This window comes from Cygnus atratus, chromosome 7, assembly GCF_013377495.2.
Source record: "Cygnus atratus isolate AKBS03 ecotype Queensland, Australia chromosome 7, CAtr_DNAZoo_HiC_assembly, whole genome shotgun sequence".
Taxonomy (NCBI): domain Eukaryota; kingdom Metazoa; phylum Chordata; class Aves; order Anseriformes; family Anatidae; genus Cygnus; species Cygnus atratus.
In genome coordinates this window covers 483,698-500,602 of record NC_066368.1, presented here as the reverse complement: position 1 = coordinate 500,602, position 16,905 = coordinate 483,698, and the positions used below count along the sequence as shown (strand labels likewise).

The 16,905-nt window shown below is 47.2% G+C and overlaps 1 long non-coding RNA gene across 2 annotated transcripts; it reads left to right on the top strand.

Annotated features, from left to right (window-relative positions):
- The first annotated feature begins 9,802 nt into the window (after positions 1-9,802).
- LOC118248542 (uncharacterized) lies at positions 9,803-16,012 on the top strand. Of its 2 annotated transcripts, XR_004778776.1 has the most exons (4): positions 9,803-9,997; positions 10,957-11,444; positions 12,969-13,533; positions 14,934-16,012. It is a non-coding gene; the product is annotated as an uncharacterized LOC118248542 (long non-coding RNA). The 2 variants fall into 2 exon arrangements; XR_004778773.2 differs by lacking the exon at positions 14,934-16,012 and having other exon boundaries at positions 12,969-13,755.
- Positions 16,013-16,905: the final 893 nt, after the last annotated feature.

The following is a 16,905-nucleotide window of genomic DNA, read 5'->3' as shown; positions in this document are numbered from 1 at the left end:
GATGGGACCTCAGGAGATGCGTAGTCCAACCTCCTGCTCGATGCCAGTCAGCTCTGGGCTCAGCTCAGGACCTTACAGCCAAGGACGGAGGATGCACAGCTGCAGCAGTTCTGCTTGACCAGCCTCATGGGGGAAAAGCTTTTCTTCGGATCCACGCTGAGCCTCTTCTGCTCCCGCTTCTGCCCATCGCTGCCGTGCTGCCCTGCACCAGCAGGACAAGCGTGGCTCCAGCTCCGAGGCTCCGCAGCCTCTCCACGTGTCCCAGGCAGGACCCGGCTGCTCGGCACCAGGACCCGCGGTGCGGGAGCCAGCACAGCTTCCCTGCAGCGCTGCTGACTGCCTAATGTGTACGTTTTGGCATGAGGGCCTGCTCTTTTCCTTTTTACAGTGCTTGTGCAAGTCCCAGAGAAGGAGGCCGAAGCATGAGGGGGCTGCCTCGTCTAGCTCTTGCAAAGCTTCCTATGTCCTGCTTTTACAAAAGGAGAGAATGACTGCATGTTTCACTGTGCCTTTTAGTTCTTTTTACCACAAGGGTGTCATTTACACTTAATGTAGGGAACGTCCTGTGACAAATCTTCTAATATGGCCACAGTTACATAGAAGAAGGTCTACAGGAGCAGAACTACTGTGTAAGCTGCTTTAATAAGTTTTAAGCAATTAGCTGCTTGTTTTGTTTTGTGCTTTAATAGGGAAGAGGGGAAATGTTTGTTTGGTTTTTAACATTTCTTCTAGGTACAAGTTAGGAAGTAAACAGTCGTTAAAGAAATGAAGTGAATGTTATCAAGAGTATGATGCTCTAATTATAATTACGTAACTCATATTTCAATTTGATGGGAATATTAAAAGGATTCCTGGGAGAGTTTTGAGCAGTCTAAAAGTGCAACAGCATAAAAACCAATAAACCTTGCAGTCTTTTAGAGGACATTTCCTTAAAGGGCCAGGTTCAGCTTTGGGTGCTGCAGCAGAGGTGCAGTTGCCTCCAGCGCTCTGAAAGACAAACTTACATTCGCACTGGAATTGTCTTCCGCCCTGGCAATGGAGTAATGATCGTTTTCGCTGTCATCAAGGCTGGAATCCAGAGGACTGTGCAATGAATGCAGCGCATAAATATTTCCTGTGCACACCTTATTTGTATAGAATACAACACGTATTTATAGCCCTTCTGAGTACGGGATGGACATGGGTCAAGAGAGAGCTGTGCCTGAGTGCGCAGGAGCGCTCGGTGATCTCTGTGGTGGATTCACGGGGCTCTGGGGAGGGCCGAGGGGCTTCTCCCCACCTCAGGTCCTGGTCCCACCACACGGCAGAACTGACAGTGGGGTCTGCGTCACCCCGGGGGCGTGTGTGGGCCCTGCACGGGGCTGGGAGGCAGCTGGCGGGCAGGCAGACAGGCAGCGCTCTGTCACGGGGACGAAGTGCTGCTCCTAGCACCCAGCGAGTGCTCGTCTTGTCACCCCCAGTCTCATGCCCCTCTGCTCAGACTCGCCTCTTAACCAAACGTTTCCCAGCCTTTCAGAAAAATGTCACAAGCAAAATTACCTGTAATATTAAAGTTAGGGTGGCGGTTCTATTATGATAATTTTTAAACAAAATAGTGAGTGAATCTTACTGTGCCACAGAGTGTATTGCTCAGTATCAAGTTGAGAACCAGAGGACTAACTAAGAACTGAAAAGCCTTTCCTGAAATGTGCACTTACTTGTAAATGGATAGCACCAAACATAGGAACAAATGTAAGCATAGGAAAATGTTCCTGTGGCATACTATTTATGTAAGCTATTGTTTGAGGGACCGGGTTTTAGACCTGACTCTGAACCCTGTTCAGCCAGAGCTTTTCCATAGACGCCCTCCAGAAACCTTTCTGAGGCTGCACGGACCCAGTTCACGGCACCAAAGTGTGTCTCAGGGACACTGAGGATCAGCCTGGGTGCTGGCAGGGCTGGAGCATCAGGGCGAGGGCCCTGCTTGGGCTGCTGATTCTGTGAGTAAATAGAAGTCAAAGTGGCATGAAAGAAGATTTCCCTGTTAAAATGCTATTATTTGGTGAATGTACTGACCTCACAATAAATGCTTTCTGCCTACAAAGCAACCACTCGCAAAACTTTCTGCACTTGTGCCAAAACACCTATGCGAATTCTTCTGCTCAAGTTTCCCTCTTTTCTCTCCCGTGATGCCCCAGGCACAGCAGTATCTGCGGTAGGGGGGCCCTGCAGCACTGCCGGCGTATGTGCCCTTCCCTTGCGCCTGTCCTTGTTGTCCCAGGTTCACTAATGGAGCGGAGCGGGGAGGCAGAACCCGTGGTTCTGACAAAGCCTCACAAAGTGGGGTTCTCTGCGGCACCTCCCGGGACCCCTGAATCCATCCCCTACCCTTCCAGGGAAAGAAGTTGGAAAGCTATTGTTTAGCATGGAAGGGCAAATCCTGAGAGCTGAAGAGCACTGTTGCCTGAGAGAATTTGATTTAGATTAACTATTTTTAGCTGGATCTAGTGGGAGTTGAAGAAAGAGAGTGTCTTCCAGGAGACGCAGAATACCACGCCATTGTGGGCACTAAAATAGGAACAGATGCTTCCAATTACACTTAATTTACCTCAATTATAGAAAAAGCCAAAAAAATCATAGTATCACTAAAAATATCTTTTTCTGAAGTTAAAAATATTTGGCACTAAAAACTGACTGTGTTAAAGACCAGCGACACCGCTGGTGTCAATGAACTGCCATGAGGTTGGTGCCTTGTCACAGAGCGCTGTTGCTTCTGCTGTGGGAAGATGGGCATGGCTGTGGAAGGGCTTTCTCTCTGACTTTGGGACAGGTTATTCCGTGCCTGTTTCCCCAAATCAGCAAGCTCTGTGGCATGTTAGTATGGTTGCAAAAGGGTATTTTATTAGGCTTTACAATGGCATGCAGTCTGACGTTAGTCCTAAATCAGGCAGCTTCACAACAAAATGCCAGATCACCCTGTCCAGGTAACTAGAGGCTGGCATTAATTTCTGTCTCACTAGAAATCATATTAAGGCTGAAATCACCGCAGCTCACAGCACAGTGAGAGTCTGCCCTGAGCCTGGATGCTGTGCAGTGGCGTGGAGCTGCCCTGGGCCCTCGCCGGGCTGAAGCTCTGCGGGTCAGGGAGCTCCGGGACGAAGGAGCCTGCGTTTGCACGGCCACGGCTGGTTCTGCAGAGAAACAAAGGCTTGGATGGCACTTTCTCAGCTGCCAAGTCATGAGTAACTATTTCCTTTGGCTTTCCTTACTGAGTAACTGTTTCCTTCAGTTATGCTGCTCCATTTATCAGCTGGAGACCGCCACCAGGTCACGGGGCTGCCACCCGCTCCTCCCCGGGGCAGGCGGCTCCCAGTCACAGCACGGGGGAGCCGTGCTCGGCTCCTTCTTGTTCTGGGGGCAGTGGGGCTGCTGGCTGGGGGTCTGTGTGCCGGCCCGGTGCTCCACGGCACCCAGCCCCCGGGGCTGCTTGGCCTCCAGCACCCCAGGAGCCAGCTGCTCCCAGCCCCCATCCTTTGCCGCAAGCTGGAAAGGCTCTTGGCATTTCGTTGGGCCTGAGGGAGGGAAAAGTCATTCATTCAGGGCTAATTTCCTAATTCGGTGTAACCTTTTTGTTTCCAAGCTAAGGACAGCTTGACATTTCCTGTGCATCCCAGGGAGAGGCTGCAAAGCTGCTCAGCTTTGACACTGACGCTGCTGGCTGCACATCCCTGGGACATGTTGTGCATTATCAAACACTTGAAAACATTAAACTCATTTTTAAAGCCCTTATTCACTGGTTCACCCGCTCAAGTGACCGCCACTGCAAACCATGATGCATGCAGCTCTGATCCGCCCGCTCCTTGCTGTGCTCCCTGCTGTGGCGGTGAGCCACTGAGGCTGATTTCATGGCAAGGGAACCCAGAACGAATTCCCACCATCTTTCCAGGCTGTGCCCTTGTTGCCTCAGCGGTGAGCTGCCAGCACCCTGGCCCACGCTGCCCGCGTGCCTCCGGTGGTGCTGCACCCTGCCGCGGTGCCCAGCAGGCGCTGAAGCGGCCCCGCACCCACGCAGGTCGCTGCGGCAGGGAGCGCGCGGCGCCCGCGCCTCGGGGTTACTCTGCAGCCCTCAGCTGCCCTTGGTTCTGGATGAAGGTGCTCACTGCACTGGCATTTGGCACTTTTAGTTTTTCATTTCTTGGAGACCAGTCCTTGAGGAGACCAAAAGAAGCGCTCCTGTCCCCAAAGACTTCATGCTACTCATGACTGCCACACCAGGGAAGGAGAGACACTGCCTGTGTCCATGGACCTGCAAAGATCCACGCATAGATTTGGAGTGAACAAACACACCAAGAAGATGCAGTGTGGCAGAAGAAGCTACAGAAAAAACTTCTTTTTATAGCTCTTCATGGTATGAACGATAGTTGCTTTCAGTGTTTTGAAACATTTCCCCTCTTTTCTTCTTGTATTTTCCCCCACTGTATATTGTCTATTACGGCTGGTATAACACAGGATTTACATATTGGTTACTGACTGTGGGCCATGACTGAGATTCCCGAGAGTCTGCAGCCAAGAGTTGATACGAATTGGTGATGCTGTAGCTCCTATGCTCATTATACAGACCACCAAGACTTGATTCAAGTCGTAGCTAAGTGCTTGATGGAGTGGGGGCACGTGGCTGTATGGTTTATGGCAGCTGCAGGAGGACACATCTGGTCACACTTTGCCCATACCATTGCTGAATAATAAAGTCCCCAAACATGATATTTCTGATCCTGTACTGGGTGCCCAAAAGCCAAATACACCATTTCCAGGATCGTGAGCAATCTCAGAGTAAAAGATTTCTTTTTTCTTTCTGTTTTTTTTTTTTTTTCCTCTCTAACTGAGAATTTCTCTGAAACATCAAAATTAATGTTTCTAGGATAGGAAACAGAGAAGATGGGTATTACACTTGAAGACAGCACCTAAAGTAGATCAGGTCCACTTACATAACACTGTAAGAGCTCTGCAGGAGGAAGGGAAGGAAAAGTCAGCATTCAGACATGGATAAATATTGATCCTAGCTACCTCTAATGGCTTTCGGTGTGTCCATCACTCCTCTCTGAGCACCCTCCGGTGACTTAACACATGACCAGTACCTGCTTTTTGTACTTCCTTCCCTATTGCTCTTCCCAAAGGGAAATATTATTTATCGAGGCATAGAAGCCTCTGTAAATAATGTTTTGGATGACTTAGGTTTCCTCTCTGTGCTTGATTTATTGTCCCTACATAATGTGATGGGAACAAGCTCTTGTCAGGCTCTTTCTTACAGTCTTAACTATAGCCAGTGCTGAAAGGGATTGTGTGAACTTAAAAGAATACCTCTGTCTGAAAACCTTGTAGTTACCATTGCTGCAGAAAAAGCAAAGTTGTCTTTTGCTTTGCGTGGAATTACCATGAGAAGGATTAAAAAGCTATTTCTTTCTTTCTTTTTTTTTTCCTTTTCCCAGAAATTATTCTCAGGAAATTAAAAAAAAAAAAAAAAAGCCCAAATACTATAGGTTTACAGAGAAACTTACTAAGATGTGTTGTTCCACATACTGTCTGGAGTTGTTTCTGTATTAATAACCACTTTTCAAGCTGACAGCAGCTCTTAAAAGTAGTTTTGGATTAAAAAGGAAGGAAGACATCCCAGGACTTCATGTTTCTAATTATCCTCCCAGAGAGCTTTCAAATGACTTTCATGAATTTATACCCAAGGCAGCCAATTCTCTTGCTGCTCACACAGTTTTCTACTGATACAAATCTATTCATTTTACTGGGACTATTACTGTTTTTAACAGGCTTACATCAGAGGAGAATAAGATCCAGTGGTTGGTCTGTATCTCACGTCTTTTCCTTGGTTTCAAACAACCCCTGAAGGAAGAAAACGAAGTTAGTTAAAATGAGGCCAAGAAGTCACACCTGTCAGAGAAACAAACAAACAAACACAGCAGATGCCCTTCCATCACTTATTCTTCAGTTCCAAACATGGGACCACAGTGCCGCAGGTGCTGAGCTCTCGGAAGTCAAACAACTCCTGATGGGTCCCAGATGCACCTGTGCAGGGCCAGGGCCAGCAGCGTCTCGTAATCCGATAGAAACGGTGACACTGCCTAGCCAGGGAAATACGCGATCACGTTGGCTGTGCAAGACTGGAAATTCAGCCCTTCTGAGTGTTGCCAAGGGTGCTAAGCATAATTTTCTGTCTTCACAATTTAGGGAATTATGTCCTTATAACAACTTTCCTTTTGAATGCTCTATATAGAAAGAGGCACTTTGCACTTAATCACGTCCTGATCTTAGCCGTTACTATACTTCTCCATTGTACCACCTAGGTACAATAATCACATACATAAAGCTGATGCCACAGATACTAGCCCAACACTTAGGCTATGAATATAGCTTCTTGTAGATCTTCCACATGAAGTGAAGTGTTGAATATTATTGTCAGATTAATTTTCATCTGCCAGGCTTATTGGACAAAGCAAAAACAGGCTCATGAGAATATTTTTCATCTGGTTATCTATCTTTTGACAGCTACTTAAAAAGAAGAATACTGCAGGTGCTTCTTTTAAAATGAAAACACAATTTCAGCTACAAGGGCAGTGAGCAATAATATTTCATAAAGGAATTGAAATACATCTCTGCAAATGAGCTTACATTGAGACAACTCTTCTGATAGCTTCTTGAGAGAGAACAGGAGTAGGGAAATACTCATTGAGAATAACCTGCATCTTGCTTCAGAATTACTCCATTTCCTGTTCTCTCTAGTTGCTGCTCTCATGTCCCAGAACAGAGGGCAGGGAAGAGCAGTGGCTGCTGCCGCTGTTCCTGCCTGTGCCTCCCCCAGGCAGTCTCCGTCTCCGCCCCGGGAGCTGTCGGAAGTCAGAGCAAGCCAGTCTGCTGCCCAACTTCTTTTCAGGGTGCTGTGCAGGCAAGCGCTGTGCAAAGTTCTCCCACTGAGGATGAATAAACATTTAAAAGCAATTTGCAAGGTTTTATAGTTGTCAATTTTATTGCTGCTATAGTATTTGAAGTAGTCTGAGGTGGAAAATCCTGTTGGCAGACAGCTGCTTTTGCACTTGTACCTCACCAAACAACTATATTTAGCTTTTATTGCATATTCTTGGCCAGATTGTATGCATGAATAAGGATCACCCACTTTGCTCCAGGACTTGTCTTACTGACAATGCGATTCCCGGTTACTACGCCTGCTTCTAGGAAAGATGTTCTTACTCTATATAAACATGTTCCAGAGCGTGAGAGACAGAGGAAGACAAAGTTAACTCTTTGGAAGATTTCAGACTCAATAAGAGAAGATTTCTCTTTGGCATGTTCCCTCATTCTCTATCCATATATCTATACAGAAAGTTTCAATACAAAGCATGTACCTGGTGTGTATTGTATACCTGCCCAGGAGCTGGTATGGGATAGCTATTCTCAGCTCTCATGCTCCCTAGCTTAAATCTGAATGTACAGCTGCTACACCCAGGTTGGGTCCACTTCAGCTGCTGAAGAAGCCCAAAAATCAAATTGCAAAGGGATAGGGTGCTTGCTGGTACCCGTATGAGCGCTCTCATCCTGCAGGGCCCGGTAGGCTTCCCCACTCCGTGGGAGATACGGAGCGAATGCTGCAGGACCGGTGTGGCAGAGAAGAGGTTAATCTGGGTGCTAATTAAGGAGTAGCTGGAAGGAGACCCAGCTGCAGAGGGTGCCCTGAGGGAGGCAGGTAGCAGATGTTACTGAAGCGTGGGAGGCAGGCAAAGGCCAAGAAGAGCAGACCGGCGCAGAGGTGGAGCTGGCAGGGAGGACGCAGTGAGGTGCCCGGCCGTGGTGTGGCCCTGGGAGCCAGGGGCAGGAGATCCGGGCAGCAAGGGGCAAAGCTGGGGCCACCTCCTATGGCAGTGGCCCTGGGCAGGCTGGAGACGGAGCCAGGCTGAAGGGCTTTTGCCCTGGCCATCAGTTTTGGCACGGAAATGCGGTTCTGACCTGGGATGGGACAAGCCCGTGGGCTGTTCGCTGCTCTGCCCAGCGTCCCTCCCGTGTGCTCACCGCGGAGCAGACGCGGGCTGGGTTGGAGCCCGGTGACAGCAACGTGCCCGCGCCAGGCCCAGGGAGGAGCGCGCATCCTGGGGCTGCAACAGCACAGTGCTCGGAAGCCGCGTCTCTGGTGGCGTGGCACCGCCTGAGGGCCCCTGCTGCTGGCCGGTCGGGGTCTGCAGCGATGCCGCTGCAATCGCTCTGGTTTTCTCCGGCCAGCCTGCAGGAGGGAAGCTTTCACCGGCGCCTGACTGCTCCAGTGCTGCTATTAACACACCAAGCTGCGAGGCAAGGGCTGTCTTTTCCTTGCTGCTCAAGGCGTGCTCTTCCTTCACAGTGGAAAAGAGAAGTAGGAGGGAGGCATGGCAGAGCTCGAACTGTTTATGCAGCCATGGGCCAACGAATCTCAGAGCGCGCCTGAGCAGCAAGTGCTGAAAAGTGCCGCTGAGCATGGCAGGTGCTATGGACGTGGGCTGCAGCACGTTGCCCTCCACTTCCCAGCCGCAGTATTTTTCTCCTGCAGTCTCTGGAGCAAGGCCATTGCCATTACAGCTCTGGTTTGGAGCTCCAGGTGAAATTTGGTGTGATTTCGCAGAAAGTAAACATATCCAGCCTCCCAAAGAGCAGACTGAACACAGCAACCTTTCCTCTGATGGCAGCAAATTGCTGTAATGGGTTGTCAGATCATTTCAGAAACAAGTGTCTGCAGAGGTTCTGCAGAAACCCAATGTAAATGCACCAGAAGTGAGATCTGTGACACAAAGTAATTTCTCACCCTGGAACACTGATATGTAAATACTTCAGCTAAAATTCAAGCCCAAGCTGCTGGAGGGGAATGCCTATGGAAAAAAACACTGCATCACGCTTGATAGATGAAGATGCCAAGAGCATGAGAGACTCTGATCTGCCTCAGGCCGCCATAAACGGCAAGGATGGAGCTGCCTCCGCAGTGCTGCGGCAGTGACCCGAGGTCGGCGGCCGGCCGGCATTGCCCGCCCGGGTGAGGGCACTCGGTGGCAGCCCCAGCCCCTGCCCCAGCCCCAGCCCCTGCCCCAGCCGTGCCACGCAGACGCCAGCAGCACGCGGCCTGTGGCACCCGCAGCTGGGCAGCGCCATCGCCGCTGAGATGCCGGTGGGTGATCAAAGGTCAGCCCGCGAGGCGGCTGCCTCCCCAACTGTCCCGTCTGAAACGAAGGCTCCAGGTTTGGGCCAGCTCCTGAATTCTCTCCTGCGGAGCTCAATGGGCCGATGAAACCAGCTGGTATCGTTGCTGCTCTCTGACGTGCGAGTTACTCTTTGCTTGGAGAAACCTTAAGTATTCTATAGCAATGACACAATACAGAGCAGTCCTGGCTGCGCACAACTGCTAACCTGCACATGCCTGCATGGGCACCGTGTGAACAGAACAGTCACCATGCAAGACCCAGCTGGTGTGAATGTTTGCAAATAGGGAGCAATAAAGAAAACCAATGCTGACTAACGAAACAGTCACTCAGAACTAGAACAAACATTTGAGAATGCTGTTTGAAGCGATCTATTGTCTCCACTATGGCTTGAATAAATAGTTTATCCTCAGCACACTGTTAAGCTATATTGCTTTAAATAAAATTATACAACTGAACCTGAACAGTTCATTGACATTTGCTGTCAGGATTGCTGTAATTTATTAATTTTCAACAGATCCCGCTGCAAAGCTGAGGTTTCCAGCACAAGCTAGCAAGCAGGCAAGGTCTGTAAACTTGCTGGGAGGAGTTTTCGGAGCTAGAATAGCAGTAAACCATGAGTCATTCTGGTGGGTCTCCTTCAAAGCGTGTGTCACACAGAGCAACAGATGGGTTCGATTCCCCACACCGGGAAACTTCCCGGGTTGCCTCTCCTAGCGTGGCTCGGTGCTGCCATGCCCTTTCTCAGCTTCACATGGTTCAACGTCTGCAGGCGCCTGCGATGCCTTCGCTCTCTGGTACGTGCATGGTTAAGCCTTCTGGCAAACACTCACTTCCTAGTGGCTGCCCAGCCCCCTTGCTATTAACAGGATTTAGCTAATTAGCTGCAAGCAGTGCTGTTCTCCCCCAGCAATGTAAAGGGTTTACTATTTTTATCTGACTCTGGATGTTTTTGGTTCCTAGGGGATTAAGGTCAGAGGGCACATATTTATTCAGGCATTGGAATTCTTACATCGTTTTTCCATTACTTGGTTCAGAAGGAGGAGCCTCGGCCTTTCAGCTCCCTCTTGTCTTCTCTCCCTCCCATCCCTCTTGCTGCACCCCAGGCGCTTGCTGCTCTCCCTTCCTCCCTCTTTGGAGCAGGGAACCAGCTCCTCTGGAAGAGGAGCCTGCAGCAAGAATGTGTTTTACTTTCACTAGTGGTGCAGAGGCATGTTAACCAAACATTTTATATTTAAACACGAGTGGTGTCCAAAGAGAGTGAAGGAGTCCTGGAGTCACTTCATACAATGCACTGTTGTTTATCTGCAAGCAAAACAAAACTAAAAGTTTATTCTAATGCATTTTTGCAGCTATTAGCTTTGTGCATTGCTTGAAAAGAAGCATGCTGCCTTGCAGGACAATTTTATTTTCCTTTAGAAGAATTCTGCTGGGTACAACCATAAAAAAACTCCAAAAGCTGAACTTGGTACTTCATATGGTATTTAAGTATTTCCAGTACTTTGAGGTATAGCTGGAAAACATTCCCAACACAAGCACACCTCTAGTTAGCTGAATCCCACCATATGCGATGCCTTTAAGCTGGACTGCTGAAAAAGAAGTAAGTTTTCATCACTAGTTTTAAGAACGGGAAATCAAAGCATCTTCTAAAGAGTTGTCATGTTATGGTCCCTGTTGTTTCAGGACTGGTTCCCCGCCAGTGCTTAACTTACAGTTAATGAAGGACTTAACTGCTGTCATTTCATTTGCTTTCTAGTGGAAAGATGCATGGTATGAAGCATTTTCTTCTTGTGTGCAGTATTTTAACATCCACATGTGATACAACGATATAAAATGAGCAAGACACCACTTCAGAAATGCACCTCCTGCAAGAAGACAATGAGATCTGTGATGAACCTTAGATCCTGTAGGAATTTCTTCAAGAGTGTCAAGCTGGACCCCAAAGTTAGGCTTTCTGCTCTTAATTTAAAGCTTTGCACATGCTACAGACAATCTATTTTGCCAGAGCAGCATAGCTGCTGATCATGATCTTCACCTCATGTGAGTTAATCTGGTGGATATGTAGACACTAGGTAGCAGAGGGCCTTGCGAGACGAATGGAGATGCTCAGCTTGGCTGGACAGGAGCTCCCCGGAGGCAGCTGAGCGCGCTGGCTGGGTGACGTGATCCTGCCACCCAGGTGGGACGTGCCGCACGGCTCGGCTCTGGCTGAAGTTTCCTGCGGGCTGATGGCCCCGTGCTCAGGTATGTCACATCGCTGCAGCTAAGGTGAGCAGCAGGCATGTGTATAACAGTGGATATCAATTTGTCCATGGCAGAAGTAGCCAGAAGAAACAGCCCTGGGAGAAGGGGCTACTGAGCGGGCACGCGACTTACCTTGCTGAGCAACGCCCTGCATCAACCTGCTGGGCAGCCAGGCAAAGCCCTAGCTACAGACCGCATCTACTGGCTGTTGTAGCACAGATCTGGAGATACCAAAGGGTTGAGAGCTTTTTCAAAGCTATTTTCCTTGCCTCCCTCCCCTCTGCCACCCGTGCAGCTGCATTAGGCAGGGCTGGGATAAGCAGCACTCTCCTCCCTGGGCAGGCACTGCCAGACGGGCAGCGGTGACGTGGGGCATGCGTGGGAAGGAGGAGGTCCGAGCTGCGTGCAGGCTTTGGGCTTTGGGCACGGTGCCTCCGAGGTGGAGGAGGGCCTGTGAGCTTGTTTTTGCTGTGGGCCAAGAGGGGAGGTGCTGGGGTTGCTCCAGTGCGGAAAACACCCATGGAGACAGCCCCTCAGTGCGCCGAAGGCCGTAATTAGCAGCATGCAGAGGAAGCTTTGTTTGGCCTTTTCTGCACAGCGACTATTGCAATGATTTCGGCAGCTCCAAAACCAGGGATTACCCGAGTGTTGGTGATTCACAGGCAGGGCATGAGATGTTAGTGTTCAGTTTGTCTTTTGCAACACAATTTTGGCTGGAAATCTGAAACCTCAACAAGTTATGCTTAGGCAGTAATGAGCATATATGGATATCAGTCCTGGTTTTCTTTTCATGCTAAACTCATATCCAGTGGTGAAGTGATTTATAAATTCTGACCCCTTTGTTCCCATCATCCCACATAGTAATGCACAGAGATCAATGGGCTTTAAAGCTTGCATCAATTCTGAGTCGTCTTTCTATGTTGTTCATGACTACACTGTAAAACACGCTACAAAATAAAAATGTTTGGGCACAGAAGGGAGAGAAATATGGTACACATTTAACAATAACATTTCTATATAGAATTCCATAGTGTATTGAACCTATTTAATGAGTTTTCTAGATTAAGCTGAAGTCTGGGGAATTTTTATTATAATGCCATATCCCATAAAAATATCTATGGTCCTGTGAGAACAGACACCATATTAATCTATTTTTTTAATGCTAGATGATTAGGTAATAGAGATTTTGCTCAGATGATATTGACACTAATACTCTTTGTGTGATTCAGTTATAAAATATTCTGTCCCTCAAAGCCTTCTCCACCCCAGTCCCACGATATGGCATGAAAAGGGTGTAAATGCAAGTTGCTGTGCAATCTGTGGGGTGTATACTAAAGAGAGTCCCTGCCTTGAACTATGTCAGGACACATCACATTTACATTTTGATAGCAACCAGGAAGACCCCACGGACAGATCACAATGGAATGGAGACTGACAGATTTGTAAGGAACAGCCTGCACTTTGCCAACCCACTTCTGTAGTGGGCCAAGATTTTGTGGCTTTATCCAGCTTTGTCTTCTGCAGGAGCTGTGGGGAAGCACATCCTGGGATCCGGCATCCTTTGAGATGTCTTCAACACGCAAGGATGATGCACGGCCTGCCGCTGTGCCCTCTACCACAAGATCCCATCACTCTTTTATAACTCGGTGTTTGAGGTTTGCTTAACAGATTTGAGGAAAAACTTTTCTAGGAAAAAAAAAGGCACAGTAAAAGAAAAGTACCTGATATCAGGTGTATCTGGAGGTTCCTCTCAGGCACAGAAGGGTCAGGAGTCCTATGGAAACAGCAGAACTGGCCTCATCACATGCACACTCACCCAAACTACATCATATACCCCATCTGAAAGAAATCTAATTCTGAGAAACATGAAGTGGCATAAATTATGCGTGAATTGTTTCCTTGCAAGGCCCTGCCTGAATTGCTTCCTCGTGAGACCTGGGAAGCTGCAGCTGTGGGGCTGCCCCAGCGCCCGGCGGGGCGCAGCAGGGCGGCCGGGTGCCAGCGGGTGCAGAGGCGATGGGAGGTGGCGGTGGGCTGCCGCCAGGGAGACCCCAGCCCGGACCAAAAATGTGAAAGGACCAGAGGGCAGGTAATGGTTTTCATGCTGAAAGTCACTGGCCTTCTGGGATGAGGGTATTTTTATGTTCGTTATGCAATTGCTTAAGATAAATGTTAATTCTCTTACTATGCCAACACGCTCACGGACCCCCTGTGGATTTCTATTTTGTTTTGGGTTGTTTTTTTCCTTTGTTTTTAGGAAAATGTTTGTCTTCCCAGGCATAAACTGTCAGTACAATAAATACAACGTTTCAAAAACAGTCATGCAATTACATTCTCCTATTTCATGGGTACATTCATGCTCAACAAGCTGTGATTTCTCTTACTGCTTTCCTCCGTGCTAGTCTCTTGATGCTGTGGTCTTTTTTGTTTGTTTGTTTCTTTATTTTTGTTTTGTTACCATTTTGTATGAACATGAAGGATTGATACCAGGGACCAGAGCTTGGTATTTCTTAGTGTGCCCTCTTACACCAGTCTTCATCTGTTGTTTCAGCAGAATCGGCTGAAAGTGCTCAATGTTCTTTTTACTCTTAACAAAAATGAGAAGCTAGCTATCCAGTACCCACAGAAACTTACGTAAACTTTCAGAAAGTACCTTGTTTTTCATAAATATTTAAGAAATATATTTCAAGATGCTACTTACTGGCTTACTTTCTGTGAGAAGGGACAACAAAAGCCACATGCTTCTTTGCTCCTTCAGGTAAATGGCATTTCTCACTTCTGACCTTTGCTACGGTTGGAAATCTGTTTCATCTTTCCCAAATGGTGGTTTTCCTGTGTAGAGCAGTGAGGTTTTGCAGTAATGAATTAAATATGTAAGTCTGTGTGTGTGTGTACACACATGTTTATGTATTTAAAAAGGAGCTGGAGGAAACGGCCGTTCACAAGCTGTCTCAAATATTGTTACTGTACTCTGGGAGGCAGGTGTGCAGAAGAGTAATCAGTAGTTAGCTATTTATATCCTGCTTGCTTTAATCTGTTCCATATATTTATAAAAGCTTTCATATCACACCTTCACATACATCACTAAAGCCATATAATAGAAACTAACCTTTAGCAATGAGAAAATAAACCTAGATTATCACCAGCAGACCAAGCGACATAAACCAAATTGAAGTAATTACCTCTGAATGATCTCAACAGAGTGACTGAAAATTAAGTCTGAGCTGCCCTCTGTGCTCTACAGGAGAGAGGGCACTGTGGGAGCACACAGCTCCTGCCGATGCTATCAGCAAATGCCTGCCAAGCTCTCTCGTCACCTCCGCAACACTTCACTCCTTGCAAATTCTCTGTCTACTTCTAAAATGTATTTAGCTACTGTACTGATATTCTAGCAAGGTAAATATATTTGCCTTTGGAAAGTTGTATGTCCTTACTCTTTCACTAACATGGTGAGGGTCTTTAAATACTTTTTCACTTTTGTATCAACAGAATATTTTAGAGCCATGAACATTAGTTTCACGTGCTGCCTTATAGAGGACGGAGACAAAAACTCCAAGGTTTTCCTCCCTATCCTAAGGACTGAGAATTTGACAGCCAGGATGCCACATGCAGCAGCACTGAGGTCCCTGCCCCTTTGTGGCTCCGTAAGCGATAAGCCACAGATGAACAAAAGCATATTCGGTCCGTGAGAAACAGGTTGAGGGGGCGTATTTCTCTGCCACCGAACATCTGTCTGCGACCTCGCTAGTTTTCTCCAGCCTGAGGAGGGGCAGACTTGGGAAACCTGAAGCAAGCCCTGGTGGGTCAGAAAAGCATTGCGGAGGCATTGACTCGTGTTCTTCGTGCTGGACCAAAGGCGCAGCGTGACGGCACCATGAGCCTGACGTCTCCTACAACCTCTCCCTCCCGGCTTGCCGCGAGGCCCCGGCAGCATGCTGGTGTGCCTGCAGGCGTGGTAGGAAGGCAGAACACGGAACACGGAGGATATCCCCAAAGCAGCATGGCAGCTGTGGTATTTACTGCAGTGTGGGGATAGATTACGATGCAAGTCAGACTCAGACTGAATAAATAAATGGTGCTGCAGCTTTCCAATGCTACAGGCCTAACCTTTCCCAATTCCTGTTGTTCCGAACGTAGCTTCCTGCCTCGGTGCGTGAACAATGCTGGGAATGATTCTCGTGATTTCCTGGGGCACTGTCTTCCTATCTGACACAGCTTTTAAAGGGTCAAGACCATATGATAAACAGTCATTACGTTCTTCTCCAGGAATAGCTGCATTTCACTTGTAGATGAAATATCCTGACACATAAAGTTCATACAGTGTTTCAGGGTTTCTCGAGAAGTGCTTGCAAGGTATGACTGTTTATTAGCTGTACAAAAGTAAATATTTGGATGGCCTTTAACGCTGAAATAGCGCACCAGATGGATCTACCCAGAGCTAAATCCTCATAAGGGAAAGAACTATAGGAAGAGAATAAATAAGAGAAACAAAAATATGAGAGCTGGAAGATGGAATATATCTATATATATATATATAATTGTGCAAAAAGATTAAAAGCAGATATTGCAAACAATTTTAAAATTATTTTTATTTTTTGGTGGTGTAACTTCTGTAATAGTATTAAGATTGTCTTAAGTTTAAAAAGGACAACATTCTCTGCTACTTTTCTTTAGTGAATGATAAACACTAAAAGAACAAATGATTAAAAATTGCTAGGCAAGGTTACCCCTCAATTATTATAAGAATTCAATTAAGTTTCATTTTTGGAAATTTGTGCTATAACACTGCAAAGTCTGGTAGAGATTAAGAACCCAATAGAAATTTATGACAGCATTAATACTGCTCTGAGAACACTTGTGGAATGTCTTATATGAAAGAAATAGCCCTATAATGGCAGAACTAAGCGTTAATGAAAGGCATTATTAGTCAGCAGTCTAAAAGGCCTTAATCAGGTTCCAAGAAATACAGCAATAGACGTATCACTGCCTCTACGTCTCACAGTTTAGACCCAGATCGTACTGTGGGCTACTCATACAGTGTGCCAGTAATCCTAACAATGCTAGCCAAGTAATGTTTTGCTGGAAAGATATTTTGAAAGATGGAAGAACATTGTTGCTTTGCCCTATCCTCTATCTCACATTAGCTAGTCCCAAAGCTTACAGAACCTCATCATTGTGCTTTGGAATGCCACAATACAGTAACAGTGGTAACGTGACCAAGGAAAGCTGGAAAGCTTACATTTAAACACAGCTTCCTCATCAGTGATATACAGCAGTGACACTTAATGCAGTGCCACTCCAAAGCAGTGCAACCAGATTCAATACGTTGTGACTCACATGGCACAATGAGTGAATAAATATTCACAAACATTGAATGGCAATGATTTTCTGACAACTTTTCTGCAAAAAGTCTAGACTGAAGAATGACTTACGCATATTGTGGTCACCATGTAAACATCAT